This window comes from Microtus ochrogaster, chromosome 7, assembly GCF_000317375.1.
Source record: "Microtus ochrogaster isolate Prairie Vole_2 chromosome 7, MicOch1.0, whole genome shotgun sequence".
Lineage (NCBI taxonomy): Eukaryota > Metazoa > Chordata > Mammalia > Rodentia > Cricetidae > Microtus > Microtus ochrogaster.
The window spans coordinates 81,871,338-81,886,297 of NC_022014.1; the positions used below are offsets into that span (position 1 = coordinate 81,871,338).

Consider the following 14,960-nt stretch of genomic DNA (forward strand, 5'->3'; position numbering starts at 1 on the left):
CCTCCATCATTACCACCATCACCACCACTACCATCACCACCACCATCTCCACCATCACCACCACCATCACCTCCACCATTACCACCATCACCATCACCAACACCACCATCACCATTACCACCTCCATCTTCACCACCATCACCACCACTACCATCACCACTACCATCAGTACTGTTACCTTGAAGCACCAGAACTAAACTTCTTTGCTTTATAACATGCAGCCTCTGGTATTTAGCTATAGAAACATAAAATGGCCTAGTGCACTGTGATCAGGTGCACTTATTCAGTCATGTGACCAGTAGCCATGGTTCATAGGTGGGCCATGGTATGTGGACCCTGCTTTGAGTAGTGTTGACCTGAACTATCCAGCAGCACGTTCTGAGTGAGTGTCAGTGCTGGAGAACTGAGGTGGGGTTTGGTTCTGAATGGTCCAGTGATCGCAGCTGGCCTGTGGCTGTTTTCTCAGAGTTGTGATGGTTAACAGGGCAATGACACCCACACCCTTAGGATGACAAACATTCCAGAAAGATGGACTGCACTCAACCAGCAGGTCACATTGAAGAGTCTCCGAGCCTTCCCCATTGTTTGGGGGGCTCTGGGTACAGAGGCGCCCCTCATAGGATGTTAGGAGCATCCTCTTTGTTCTTTGTTGAACTTGGGTTCAGCTTTGATTGCTTTCAGGTCCTGCCAGGGTGGTGACATGCTGATTGACCCCCAGCGGTACTTGCAGGAGGCCACACCCTGAGCTTTCTGCACTTCCAGCCACGACCCAGCAGCATCCAATGGTGTAAAGTCAAGAACGGGATCGTCTGTCCCAGCAGAGGACAGGAGGACTGGCTTTTGTCTTCCCTTCTGTGACACACATGTACAGGCACAGATGCGCATGTGCACACACACATACAAACGTAACTCAAGCTCGTGTTGCCCCCTCCTCTGTGTTCTCTTTCTTCATAGACGCGTGCCAGCCCTCTTCTTCCGAACACAGGTGTCTTTGAAAGTTCCAGTCCTGAAACATTGGTGGAACCTTACAAACCATAATAAATAACATTCTCCCACCTGCCCCCGACCCTGTGAGTGGAGTCAGAGCTGTCCCTCTAATGGTATGCAGTGTCCGTGCAAAAGCACAGACTGGACAGTCTATGCACCCGGACACAGGGACCTAGCTGGGCTCCTATCTGAGAGTTACACCAGCAAACCCCATGTCTGACTTTTAGATGACATGGACAGGGAGTCTCATGGCTTCTGATGATGAGACACTTGGCCCTGGAACTGGATGTAGGAAGACCCCACACAAAACCCTTCCCAGCTTCTCTGTCCAGGGCATGTCTTTTAAGTCGCAACTTTTGCCCATAATTTCAGCAGGACAGGACTGTCCTTGTGTGATGTTCGGTGTTGACACTAGCCTGACGTACCTCCCTCTGTGGACAGTGGCTCTCCCTGAAGATATGGCCTTTGACCCCATGTAGTTCACCATCTCTAGAGAAAGTGAGACACAAAGGTACTGAGCGGACTGAGACCAGGGTCTCTAAGGACACCTGACTCTCCTGTGACCCCCGCATGTAAACCTGAATGTGGTTCAGAGCTCCTCTGTCCTCTCTCCCAATTGCATTTGTTCTGTGTGCTAGAACCCTCACGGGCCAGCTATGCATACGTCCGTTATTTTAGCTCTGAGCCCCAGAGCCTCTTCTTGGCCTTCTCCCAAGCCCTGCCTCTGGCCTCCATATCTGCAAGGGCCTCCTGAAGCTCTAATTCCCTGCAGTTACCTGCCCACTTGGAGACCCAAGTTCACTGCTCCCACCCAGGCTCCCTCCCTCCCTCCCTTGCTCAGCACCCCTCTCCAGCTTCCTCCAAGTCACACTCTTGAGTCCTTTCTAAGATCCTGCACGCCATACTCTGGCTTCTCGCTCCTTGCACAAGCATGCAAACTTGAATCGTGTCAGGAGCAGGCTATTGTTAGAGTCAGGATAAGGTCCAGCTACGTTATTCTTAATTGGCTCTCAGGATGGTTTTCCCGGGCTAGGTGGACAGAGCGCCAGATTTGCTTGCTGTGCAGGTATGAGGACTAGAACTCGGATGAATAGGAACTCACAGAAAAGCCAGGCAAGTGTGGCAGCCTCCTAGAAGCCCAGCACTGGGGAGGCAGAGATGGGAATCCCTGGGGTGAAATGGTTATCCCACATACATGCAGACACACACATATGCATGCACACACACAGCAAATGCATGCCTGGGCTGGAAGAAGAGAGGGATAAATTTTCACTGTTATGGAGGTGTGTCCAGGTTCTCTCTGCAATCAATATGAGCTATCACTGCCTCCTCTCTGTCTGGCCAGGACCTAGGGGTCTCGGGGCTCTCAAGACTTCACTAATGATTGGAATGTGTCTCTCAAATTCTTATGCTGAAACTTATTATCCAGTGTCTATAATGAAGATATCTGGGGTGGGACCTTTGGGAATGAAGTGGGGTTGGGAGAAGTCATGAGGATGACCCCAGGATGGCATTAGTCACTTTGCAAGGAGAGAGGGACAGACCCAAGCGTTGACACTTGCTTGGTCTTCCCTGCCAGGGTGCTGCAAGAAGGCCTCAGTTCTGGCACTGTGTTCTTGGACCTCCCACTCTGCAAATGTGTGAACTATTTATTTCTTTATGAGTACCCTAGGCTTGGGTATTCCGTTACAGCAAGGGGAGGACATTTCTTCTTACATTTTATGCCAACCCGTCAACAGTCCAAGTGGTGTCCCAAGGAACTCCAGTGTCGGGCGGCCCACTCAGGGTTACAGTGCTGGGATGCCCACCCCTTTCTTCCTCCAGCAGCCATAAACAACGTTTCCCAAAAGTTTGTTCGTGTCCTCGTCCCCAATCCTCGTGATGGAACACACATAAAAACAGAAACTTCAGAGATGCCATCCAGTTAGGAGGAAGCTGTACTAGAGTAGAGCCCTAAGGCAGTGACAGAGGTCTTTGTAAAATGAAAACAGGCCGGGCGGTGGTGGCGCACACCTTTAATACCATCACTCGGGAGGCAGAGGCAGGTGGATTTCTGAGTCTGAGGCCAGCCTGGTCTACAAAGTTCCGTGACAGTCAGGACTGTTTCACAGAGAAACCCTGTCTCAAAAACAACAACAACAAAACCAAAACCAGAGAACGCATGGCAGAGGGCGGGCGAGGTGGAGGCACAGCCACGTCATGGCAAGGGGAAGGATGGGAGAGATGCAGCCTCGGCCACCAGCACTGAGGCCACCACCACAGGAACTCAGAGGGGCTCTGGGTATTGCCCCTGCTGCTCCCACACTGGGGCTTCTGACCTCTAGGACAGAGTGAGAATACAGAGTTCTCATTTTAAACCACCCAGGCTGGGATTTTCTGCTGCAGCAGCCACAGGACAGACAGTAAGACGCAGCCTGAACACAACCAGCCCATCTCTCTTTTGTGACAGCCCCCCTTAAGCCCCGGAGGTTTGCTGTCACCCTGTCCTCCTCCTCAGAAGGCAGCCCAGGGACAGAGGCCTCCACTCCCGGGTGGGAGCAGCACCTGGAGCAGATTAATAGTTATTAATGCTAATTACCCTGACGACTAATGCGCTCTAATTGGACGGCTTCACCAGGAGTCGAGACCCAGGAAACTCCCTGGCATCCTCTGTGACCCTTCTGGCCCCTTTCTAGCTCCACCGCAGAGCTCAAAGGCCATTGAGGGAAGCATATTGACTTGGTTTCCTACTTTGTAAAAGGGGTCACACCCACACCAGTGAGTAGTTTTGTCCTTGAACTAACAAATACAAGGCAAAGCAAAGGACAAAGGAGATGCTAAAGGCAGATGGGAGAAGATATTACAAATGCCACCAAGGCCTGTGACATCTGTCTAGGGACCAGGGACCGGCAGGCAGCTACTGGAGCAGACCCAACACCAGTCACTTGGGGAGCATCCCAAAGCCTAGAAGATTCCAGCCATAGGCTCTCCTGGAGAAGACAGCATCTGGTGCCTTCTCACGCCCTCTGACGCCCCTCAGATGTCACCTGACTGTGGACCACAGAGAAAGGCAGAATAGTGAGGCTAAGCATGGAGCTGGGCTAGCGGGGCTGGCAAAGAAGATACAGAGAAACTTAAAATGAAGAAAAGTGGGGCTGGCAAAGAAGATACAGAGAAAATTAAAATGAAGAAAATCCTACAATAGAGGTGCTGAGGGAGGGAGGGAAGGGAAGAGAAAGAGGAGCAGAGAGGAAACGAGAAGGCAGAAAAGGAGAGGGGTGAAGGTTGAGGAAGATGGAGGAAGAAGAGGGGGAGGGAAAGTCAGGAGGTGGTGGCAGGGTGGAGAAAGGGAAACGCAACCACGGGTGTCTAGGTCCCTGGGGTGAGCTCAGTGTAACCGCCGTGCTCATTCTAGTGATAAAAACGTTCAGAGAAGTGAAGGGGTTGAGCTCCACACCACTGAGACTTCCTCTCCAAGCACATTTATCAACAAACGAGTAACCACGGTGCCTTTCCCCTAATTAAACTATCAGGTACTAGAGGGAGCCCAGGCAAGTGCAGAAGTCCCTCCCAGGAAGCCCCATGTGGGTCAGATGGGCACCACTGCCCTGCAAAGCAGCAGGGCAGGCTCTGGACAGACAGACAACAGGGAGGTCTATCTCTGGGTAAAGCCACGATCACCCTCCTCCCCACACCAAGAGACCTTGGTGCTGATGTGGTGGTGGAGGGGGTCTTCCACACAGATTTAGGCAGGCTGTGTTCAGCTGAGCCCAGGGTGTCGGCATCCCCTGTGATGGATTCTGGTTTAACAGCTTTTAAAAACAAGCAGAGGAGAGCCAGGCATGATGGATGAGTGCAGGGAACACGCTCATTCGGAGATGATTTATGGGATGTTGCCTGTTGTCCTCATGGGATGCAGCTCAAGGGTGGGGGCCTCGGAGATGGATGTCTTCCAACGCTGAGCACTTGTAGGGTGCCAGCGGCTCAACCGAGAACATGCACGCACCGCCCCAACCTTTGGGGCCCCCAGTCTCAGTTGCCTATTCTCCTTTGTGAGGGGCCCGGAAGACAGACGGAAGACTTGATTGTTCCTGAACGTGAGCAACTTTCGCCTCTTAGCAACATCTGGAGAAAGAACGGCTGGCCACAAGCCTGGCTCCTCCAAGTGACACCAACAGTGTACAGAAGTGTGGCTGGGAGGGTCTCAGACCATGGGGACAACGTAAAAGAGTGGCAGTACCGACACAATGCCCCCTGTGCCAGTGGGTGACAGATGCCTCCTTCCAGCGAGTCAGATGGACCGCTGCCCACAGCCTGGCCACGACAACACCCATTCTGTTGATGAATGTCCACCCGTGTTTTTAATGGAACTGGCTGCATATTAAGATCCGAATTGACTACATATTAAAAGGGGAAAGCTTTTAAATAAGACCTAATGACAAGGTCCCTCTTACAGGATACAAGAAATGCACAGGGCAGTGTCAAAGGCAGGAGGAAACCATTGCTTCTCCCGTCTTCCCTTGAGCAAGGACATGTCGACAGTGATGGAGATCACATTAGGTGGCCTGCGTGTCAGAGCCATTCCTGGAACTGTGACCCAGCTCTGCACAGGCTGCAAGCTCCAGCAGGCCCTTCTGGCCCAGGTTCTTCATCTCTGACCTCAAACTACTCTAGGAGAAGCTCTCCTCCAAGGAGTCAGAGCAAGGGCTTCTCATGCCCCGGAGGTGTGTTCAACATCACCCGGCATCATTCTGTTGTGCGGGGAGTGTGTGCAGGAGTCGGCAGCCTGACATGCCTGGCCACTCACCCATGTGCCTGACCTTCTCCTTCAGAGACCTGCCTCCTGCCCTCCCAGAGTTGATGAAAAGACAGACTATCTAGGTCACATACAGGTGACTGGGACATACATCTGTGCTGTGCTCACTCAGATGATGGACCATCATGCGTCTACACTCCCCTTGCCTTCACCCCAAGGAAGGACAAGACTCTCAGATATACAGCCGGACCTTAGTGCAGCATAGCTACCTTCTAAAAACACGGGAGTCAGAACGTGAGTGAGCTACACAAAGTAGTTCCACGCAAAGGCACTTGAACCCTGGACCTCCCAGGTCCATCCTGAAGACCAGCTAGGCTTTCTGCTTTTGGCTCTAATGGCCCCAAAGAGGTACCTTGCTGGGGACACAAGAAGGTGAAGCTGGACCAGCTGTTCTTGCCCAGGAGTAGGGTCAGGAGCTCCAGCATCCAGCGACAGGACCTAGGGCTTGCCTGAGGCCATTTGCAAAATACAACTCCTCTGTGGCTCCTCATGAGCCACAAGCCATGATCTCAGAGTGACAAAAGAGTGACGAGGGTCTCTCAGCATGGCTCAGGCTCACAGGGCCATCTCAGTCAGCATGGCACAAGAGTCAGCCCAAATTTGGTCGGACATCCACCTCTGGTCCAGTCCCCAGTCCGGATTGCTACTCAAGAACAATAGCAGCCCCATAGCAGCCCTCAGCTGAGCCCAGCTTCAACTTTGACCTCCTCTGCAGAAGGCAACATTGTCAGATTTGAGTCACAGGGATGTTCCCTGACTCAGAGCCCTTTAGTGATGCTGTGGGTTTTAACAGAAGAGCATCACTCCACCCCCAAGGCCCCTGGCCTCGGCTCAGGGCCCTGGATCTCATGTCTACTTCATCCACTCCACACTCAGCCACACAGCCCTGCGTACCCATCTTCTAGATGCTTCAGCTCATCCCTACTTGGGGGCCCTTTCACCACGTGCCCCGTCTGGAAGGTTCTCACTCTTTTGCTTTACCACACCACCCTGTCCTGTATCCCCCATTGTTGGTAAGATCAGCCTACTTCCTTTGTCCCCCGGGGCCTTTTTGTTCCCCAACATTGCTTGCTCTCCACCTCCCACCAGATTGTGAACTCTGTGAGGACTTTCCTCTGTATCTCCAGAGTCCGAAATAGGGCTGGGCTCATCAGAGTTGCTCGTACATAGGCACACCTCCATGCACAACAGGATGCACCCTGATAAACTATTACCCAGGGAGAAATGCGAAGACGTCTTTACCATGCCTGACCTCATAAGTATCCTCTCGTCCGCGCAACCTGCTCTCACTCTTTCCCCTCGTGACAACACGGTTGATCAGAATTGCAACTGTCCTGCGTCAACTTGTCACAGCCCCTAGCCCAGGAGAAGATCAAAACTCAAAAGCCCGAGCACAGTGTCTACAGAGGACTCATCCCTTTTATACACAGTGTATACATTGTCACATGATCAAAGGGCAGGCTACATTGCTGCCTGAGAAACGCAGAGCAGTCTGGGGACCAGGGAGCCTGGTGGAAGAAGAAAACCCAGGGAAGGGACCATCAGCCACCCATGAGGGGACAGTGAGCATGCCCCTGGAGAGCCCTCAACGTAATTCTTTCCTACAGACTTTTGCAATACGCTCTGGGAAAGCCACCCACTGCCTTATGTCTGGTTGCCACTTTACCTGGGCACCACCAAGGCCATCACTGGGGAGCAGAGAGACGGTGGGTCAGGCAAAGGCGCTTGCCACCAAGCTCTGATCTGAGCTCCTTCCTCAGAACCCACATGGTGGGGTTGGCCTACAAGCTGACCTCTGACCTTCACACAGCTTGAGGTATTTCCTAGCTGGTGAACATGCAGGTGGACCAGGAGGATGGGGCTCCCTAACGTCTCAGGGAGAAAGCATGGCTACAAGGTACCCAGGGTTCTTACAGCCCTTGCCACTGTGTGCCATTTATATAAAACTGAAATCATATATGTAGCATTTTCTTGGAGGTCTACAAACAGGCCTCAGAGCCTATCAAAACTGAAGCGCTGTGGGGCTTTTGGGGGACGCACAGGTGTCCCTGGGCCCTGTACCAGCGTGGAAAATAAGTGAGGTTGTGGATTGTGTCTGAAGCCAGCAAGTGTGACACTGACCCCGGTGGCTCATGTCAGAAGGGACCTGTTGCCCACCCTGGGGCAAAAAACTGCATCTCGTCACCAGTAAGACAGAGGTTTGCAGCTGCTCACGGCACTTCAGGGCAACCTAGGCATTACATTGGAGGGTCAGACCCCGACCTTGCCCCCTGGAACATTTCATGATGACAACTGGCAACAGGCCACACAGTCTGACAACTCTCCTTCCCAAAGCCACGCTGATGGTGGAGAGCAAAGTCAACCCCGCACTTTCCTGGGGAACGTAGACTCTTCTTGACTTAACCAACCCACAGAATCCTGCAGACACAAACAACTGCAAATGTACGCACGCACAGGATGCCCTGCCACCACCCCACACCTTCCGGAAGGTGACATGTCCATATTAAAGTGTTTCTCACTGCAAATTCAAGCACCGCCTAGGCAGGAGCAGGTGAGTAGCATGGCCTTACCTGTTGGAGTGCTGTCCCCTTTACTGTCACAGGGCGGTGGGGACACCAAGGACCCAAAGAAGCTTCCTCGGGGTGGGGAGTACCCAGACAGAGCGGGGTCACAAGAGATGGTTAGGTTCTCCCAGGTAGCTTTTCAACCTGAAGGGAAAGAAAAAAAATGAGAAACAAAAATAAATACCTTGCCTCGGATGTACTCCCTTCCCCTTAATATGAAATAAATGCAGGCATTAAACCAAAGAGAAGGGGCAGCAGCCAAGAGCGTGTCACCAGGGATCAGAGTCCCCCTCACCCCTCCACTGAGGACTTAGTCTCTGACTGCCTCAGGGAGGAGCTGACTGTCTCCAGGAGGACACATCATTAGCACCACAGTGCCGGGCACCACGCTCAGTCATTTTGCCATCTGCCCGGGCCAATGCCCTCTCAGCATCCTGGTGCCCACTTCCTCTGATTGCCCAGTCCCCTTGTGGCTTATCTCCCACCAAGTTGTTCCCCATCTTCCCCCCTTTCCCCTTCTAGCCTCATTTCCAGGCCCCCTCCATCTAACCGTCACATACAGACACCTCGTGCCCCTCTTTTAGTGGGACTGGTCAGATGGCACCCCCCACTTGAGCCACACCCCTCCAGGACAGTCAGATGGAAGAAACACCCAACGCTGCTTCAGTGACCATGGCGAAACTTAGCCTGTAGGAGCTCCAGACTCCCAGGACTCGGGGCACTAAGCAAAGAGACCAGAGGACAGATACAGTGCAAAGGCCCAGCCTCTCGCGTGGCTACACACACCGTCACAGGTGGTAGCATGGTGAATCTTCCAATGCCTATAGGACCCTTGAGATATGGACCCTCTCCTGCCACGCTCCCTCCAGACTATCCCTCCTGAGGCCCATGCCACACTGTGTGCTCACTGCCATGTGGAGTGCGTCTCCCTTCATATCTGCATAGCTTTCTCCCCGCTCCAATCCCAGAGACTCTACATGTAGCATTTCCCCAGGAAAACCATCTAGGAACAGACCCCTCGATAAAAATCTTCACCATCCCACAGCTGCCCCAGTGATGCCCTGCCCACAAAAAGACCCAGGCTGTTTTGGTTTCTTTGATCCAAGCTGAGTGGGAGATGATTTAGCAGCCTGTCCTCCACTGTGGAGACATGTTTTTTTCACTGCACAATGTGAAGCACCATCCATCATCACCCACTGCACAGAACAGCACGGGACACAGGCTGCAGGCCTGAAGCCCCCGCCACACCCCACTGTACTCTGCGCAGACATGGATCCCCACCTATGGGATTGCTAGTCTTAGACTCCACTCTGGCAATCCCCACTGCAATGTCAGAGGACTGTGGCAAGGTGAGAGGGGGAGCCAGGCCAGGACTGGCTGAGATAGAAGAAAAGGATTGGGTACCTGGGGTCTCAGAGCCCAGGATCAAGGCCACAGTCCTGCTGCTCCTCATCTGTCAGGGGCAGAACTGAGTCTTCCTCGCCCTCGGAAGCAGTTACTATGTTCCATGTGTGCTGAATGTGCCCCACGGTGTGCAGTACCAGGCCCTAAATCTGGCTCAGGCAAGTTGATAATCGAGCTGAGGAATACACAAGGCACGATCATTGCTGACCCACAAAGGGTGGTCTGCTAGCAGCTGCAGGGAGGGTGAGGGGGGAACTCTAAGTTCCCACGGTGCCCCCTGCATATACATGTGCATGTATAAACACACATGTGCACGCAAACGCACACACACCACACACACACACACTTGAGTACAGGCTGTACCTTTGACTCCAGGAACCCAAAGTCATTGAAGTATGAAGAGTCACAGAAGAGTTATAGCTGGCCACTGTTGGCAAAGAAAATGACGCCCCCTCCACATTTTACATGGCAAGAGAAGACTGCCGTATCTCTAGACTTTGTAACACAAACAAATTCCTGTGGAGAAAGGCCCAGCCTCAAAGAATACACAGATTTACCCTGAAAAGAGCTTCCACATGGCCTTGAGGACCCAAGGGCAGACTGGGATATCACTAATTCTTTATAAATTAAAAGTTCACCTGAGGAAGTGGCTTTATTTATAGGATTCAAGATGAAAGGAAGGAAGGGCATGGAGGAGGAGACAGAGATGGGGCGCCAGAGAGGGACTTTTTCACTCCGGAGGTAGAGGCGGGAGGCCTAAGAATCCAAGGTCATCCTTGTCTGCACAGCAAGTACGAGGCCAGCCTGGGCTACATCACACACACACATGCACGCACACACACACACACACACACACACACACACACACACACGCACACTACGACACACAGACTAAGGGCCAACGGGAGAGTTTAAAATGACTCTCAAGCCCAGAAAGCGCAACTCACTGTGCCTCTAACCAGGAGGAAAACAAGACACAGTGTGCCGCATTTCAGTAGTAAAGATTACGGGGAATATACAATATTCTGAGAAAATGAGCCTCCTCCTCCTCCTCCCATTTTAAAACCGCTCTTGCAAAACCGGCTTCACCCTTCACTCCCCTCGCGCCTTATGAATCCTGTCTCCGGGTTTATTATTCTGGCATCTGGGAGTCTGACAGCCACCGTGGCTACACTTCTTTTTTTAATGCCAGCCTGTTTTAATAATACAGTGTACCTTTTGGTTTGGAGAAATGTGACATTATTTCAGGCACCCAGCGGCAAGGGGAAGGGCCTTATGTAATTTATGTGTTCTCCGCGCTGTGTTTAACACTCCCAGAGCGGAGGCTATAATTTGGGAAGTGATTCTCCCCAAGGTCAGGGGAACAGTTGCGGAGAGAAGGCTGGTGGCTGTCTGACCTGAGCTCAGCCTGCGAGCCCAGGCGCTTCTATCTGTGAAGCTGGGCCCAGGAGCAGAAAGAATCTGCACCTCAACTCATAAATGCCCCCACAAAATACCCCAGCCCAGTTGTAGCCAAGTCACCAGGTTTCTGGGTTTAAGCGTTTTGTTTTTTGTTTTTGTTGTTGTTGATTTAATGACGTAGAGATGCTGGGGGAACAGTCAGAGTGTCTGGGGGCATTTCTGTCTCCCATCAGCAAAGCAGCCCAGATGTTCACCTTTTAAATTAATTTATCTTTTTATTTCATGTGGGGGATGGAGGGGACTGTGGGTATACACATGTGAAAAAGTGTGTGCTTATGTACATGTGTGTGCGTGTGTGTGTGTGTTCATGTGTGCCAGAAGTTGACGGCAGGTGTCTGCCTTACTCAGCCTCATTATTTTCTCAGGCAGGTTCTCTTGCTGAGCCTGGAGTTCACCACTTAGGATAAACTGACTGGCCTGTGAGTCCTAGGGATCTGTCTCCCTACCTAACCAGGGCTGGGGTTACAGGCAATTATCACTACGCCTAACTTTCTATGTGGGTGCTGGGCATCTAAAAGCAGCTCCTCATGCCATTTCCAACTGCACCATCCCATCACTCCCCCAGGTCCCTGTTTTGCAATGACCAGGTGCCTGGTGTAGCAGACTGGGCATGCCTAAGGAGTGCCGAGGAAACCATGATCGCCTGGCACGCATGTCCTGACCCTTCTAGAAAGCAAACATTGTGAGCTCCTCCTATGCTGGGGATGAAGGAACGCCACAGGGACATGTCCCCAAGAAGCTCGCAGTAGAGACACAACAGCCATCTACCCCAGTGGAGGTGGACAAGCCTTGAGAAGGTGGAATATTCCTTTGCACCATGTCACACCTAGGGCCTGGCACACGACAAGTGCTATATCAAGACATTTGAGCAACTGGAGGAATAAAATGTCAATGAGAGAGACAGGGAACCCACCCCTCTCATGGGGGAGGGTGTTCTGGCTTCCCAGATTGAGCTGGTAACAGACCCTAGAGGGGGAAGGGGGAGAATAAGGAGAAAGAGGGGAGGAGGAGAGGAGGAGGAGAAGGGGGAGAAGGAAAAGGGGGGATGGGAGGAGGAGGAGAGGGAGGAGGAGGGGGAAGAGAAGGGAGGCAGACTAGAGAAAGAGACAGCAGGTGCTAACTGGAGACAGCCGCAGGGAAATGTCTTTCTGGGAATATAGAGATGGAACAACATTGGAATGGGACAGACCCGAGATGGGACTGTCCATGAGAGACTGGTAATCAGATCATGATGCGCTTTGAATGCCACACCAAGGACTTGGTGAAGTCACTTGGAGAATTTTTAAGTGGGAAGTTATGCAGATTCGTGTCTTAGGAGTACGTTCTGGTGTCCAGGCGGACCCTGTAGATGTGCGAAAGCAAGACAGGAATCTCAATCGACAGCTACAGACGATGAAATGAGACGTGCGGGCTTGATGAAGGGCAAGGCTGAAACCAGGGGATACGGCCAGCGGGGCTCAGAAGCCAGGGTCACACATGATCGCTACAACAGGCAATATAAGCCGCTCCATAGCTTCTCAATAGAAGCTGAGAAGTTCCCATTTGGGTACCCCTTTCCAAAGGAAGCGGGGGCTCATGACATGAGGGAAAGCTACCTTGGGAAGGGTTCATTGTGCAAGAAATTTTTTCCCCAAAGACAACCTTCCATGTTGGAGTTCTAAGCATAACCTAAAAGAGATGGAACTCACTCTGCAGGGAAGCTCCTTACGCTCAGGAAGCAGACTTCAATAACTTCAGGAAGTCCGTGAAACCAACCAGATTTACAAGGTCCCTCCCCAAGCATAACAGTAAGGTCTGCCTCTGCACCCAATACACACTCATGCCAGCTGAGCCACCTTCTAGAAAAAGCAGAGCTCAGAGCTCAGCTGAGTTAGCTGCAAAAGACTCAGACCACATAAACTGCCAGAAGGAGATGCTCCAGACTGCTGAGCTGCCCTCGGGTTGTGCAGTGTGGGGCCAGTCTCCAGCTTTCCTGGGCTGTCTGTCACTCATAGTGGGGTGGCTTTGGTGACGCAGCTGTCTTCGAGTCAATTCCTGCAAGTCACCACAGTCCAACTCACTGGTTTACTGAGTTGGTCTTGGTGATATCCATTTCCAGTGGAACTGTTGTTATCGTTATTCCTTTCCTATGCTATAAATAGCATATACCCAGAACCCAGGAGGATAGTACACTCCAGGCCAATCTGGTTGCATAGAAATCCTGGGTTTTGGTTTAAAAGTTAACATATTCCAAGGCTGTGACACTGTTCACACTGGAACAGCCTCTGAAGCAACCACAGAGGGAGCTGCCAGTGGTTGGGCACGAAGGCCTAAGACTTGCCTGCTCCAGGGACTGTAATAACCATCCTCCAGGATGGCTCCTGTGATCCCATCCCCTCGCCACCTTTGTCCCCCGCCTCCCAGCTGGGTCATCGGTGTGAATGAAAGATACAATAGGCAAGGCGCATACATGTTCAGGTCACCAAAGAGAGCATGGCACCTTTCCTGCTGTCACCATGTCACAGGGACCATCAGAAGCTCTGCTGAGAGACCGCATCAGCAGAAGGAGGCTGGGAGTCCATTGCTGTGAACAGTACAGAAAGCAGCGCTTTAATCCCAGGCTGGCTGCAGCACCTACAGCCCAGCCCACTGGCAATCTGAAGCCTTTGAGATACCTTGAGCTTTTTTCGCTAAAGCAAAAGCTAAGCTAAGCTGCTTTTGCAGGTTCTGGGAGCCCAGGAACTGAAAGCCAGTTAATTGCGGTTGTCTGAAGCCATTGCATTAGCAGGTAATCTGTTGCAGAGTGAGAGTTAACTAACAAGAATTTATAGAAAGCATAAAAGCTACCTGAAGCTGCAGAGGTGCTCGCAGCAGAAAGAAGGTAGGGGGAGTGGAGACGGCAGAGGTGATGTGGGTTCATAGCTGGGTTTTTCCAGGAGTTGGTAGGAAAGTCTTGCGCAGAGGAATGGGGGCCTCCAAGGAAGGAGAACAAAACAGAGGAACTTGGAATCTTAGGATAAGCGTGTTTCCAGAGGAAAAAGCAATGGCCAGGCACCCTCTCACCCCAACTGTGACTTTTCTCCCCTGACAACCCGAGGCAAAGCTGTTTCTTGCTCACTGTTACTGTGTTCCAGTGTGCTGCATCCCTCCACCCAGGTCTGCTAAGGCTGCAAACCCAGTGCCTGAAAAAGTCTAGGTTCTCAGTGCTGTGGGACAGATAGACGGATCAATGGATTGATGGCTCAAAGGATGGGAGGGCAGAGAGTGAGTAGATCGATGGTGAGTAGTACATCAATAGTTGGGTGGATTGATCAATAGATGGGTGGGTGGATCAAATAATCATTCGTTCAGCAGATCAAAGACGAATAGATAGATCAATGGCTCAATGTATAGATGGATGAATAGACAGATTGATGGGAGAGTGGATCAACTGATCTTTGGATTGATGGAAAGATCCAAATCCTGAACTTCACCTAGTGGCCTAGGTCAATTAGTGGATAAGCCATTTCCCTCCTGGATCATACTACACACACACACAGACACACAGACACACAGACACACACACACACACACACAGAGAGAGAGAGAGAGAGAGACAGAGAGAGAGACAGAGAGACAGAGAGAGACAGAGAGAGACAGAGAGAGAGACAGAGAGAGAGATATACACATGGACACACATGGAGATAGATACACACACTGACACACATAGATAAGACACAAACACTCAACACAGTCCAACACACACACGCATGTTCTCTCTCTCTCTCTCT

General features: G+C 51.7%; 1 protein-coding gene across 1 annotated transcript in view; it reads right to left on the reverse strand.

Annotated features, from left to right (window-relative positions):
* Positions 1-14,960, reverse strand: part of Rbfox3 (RNA binding fox-1 homolog 3) — a 439,196-nt gene that overhangs the window by 310,496 nt on the left and 113,740 nt on the right. Inside the window, exon 2 of the mRNA XM_026780957.1 lies at positions 8,353-8,490. The gene's annotated coding sequence lies outside the window, so the exon portion shown is untranslated. The remainder of the gene's footprint in view (positions 1-8,352; positions 8,491-14,960) is intronic.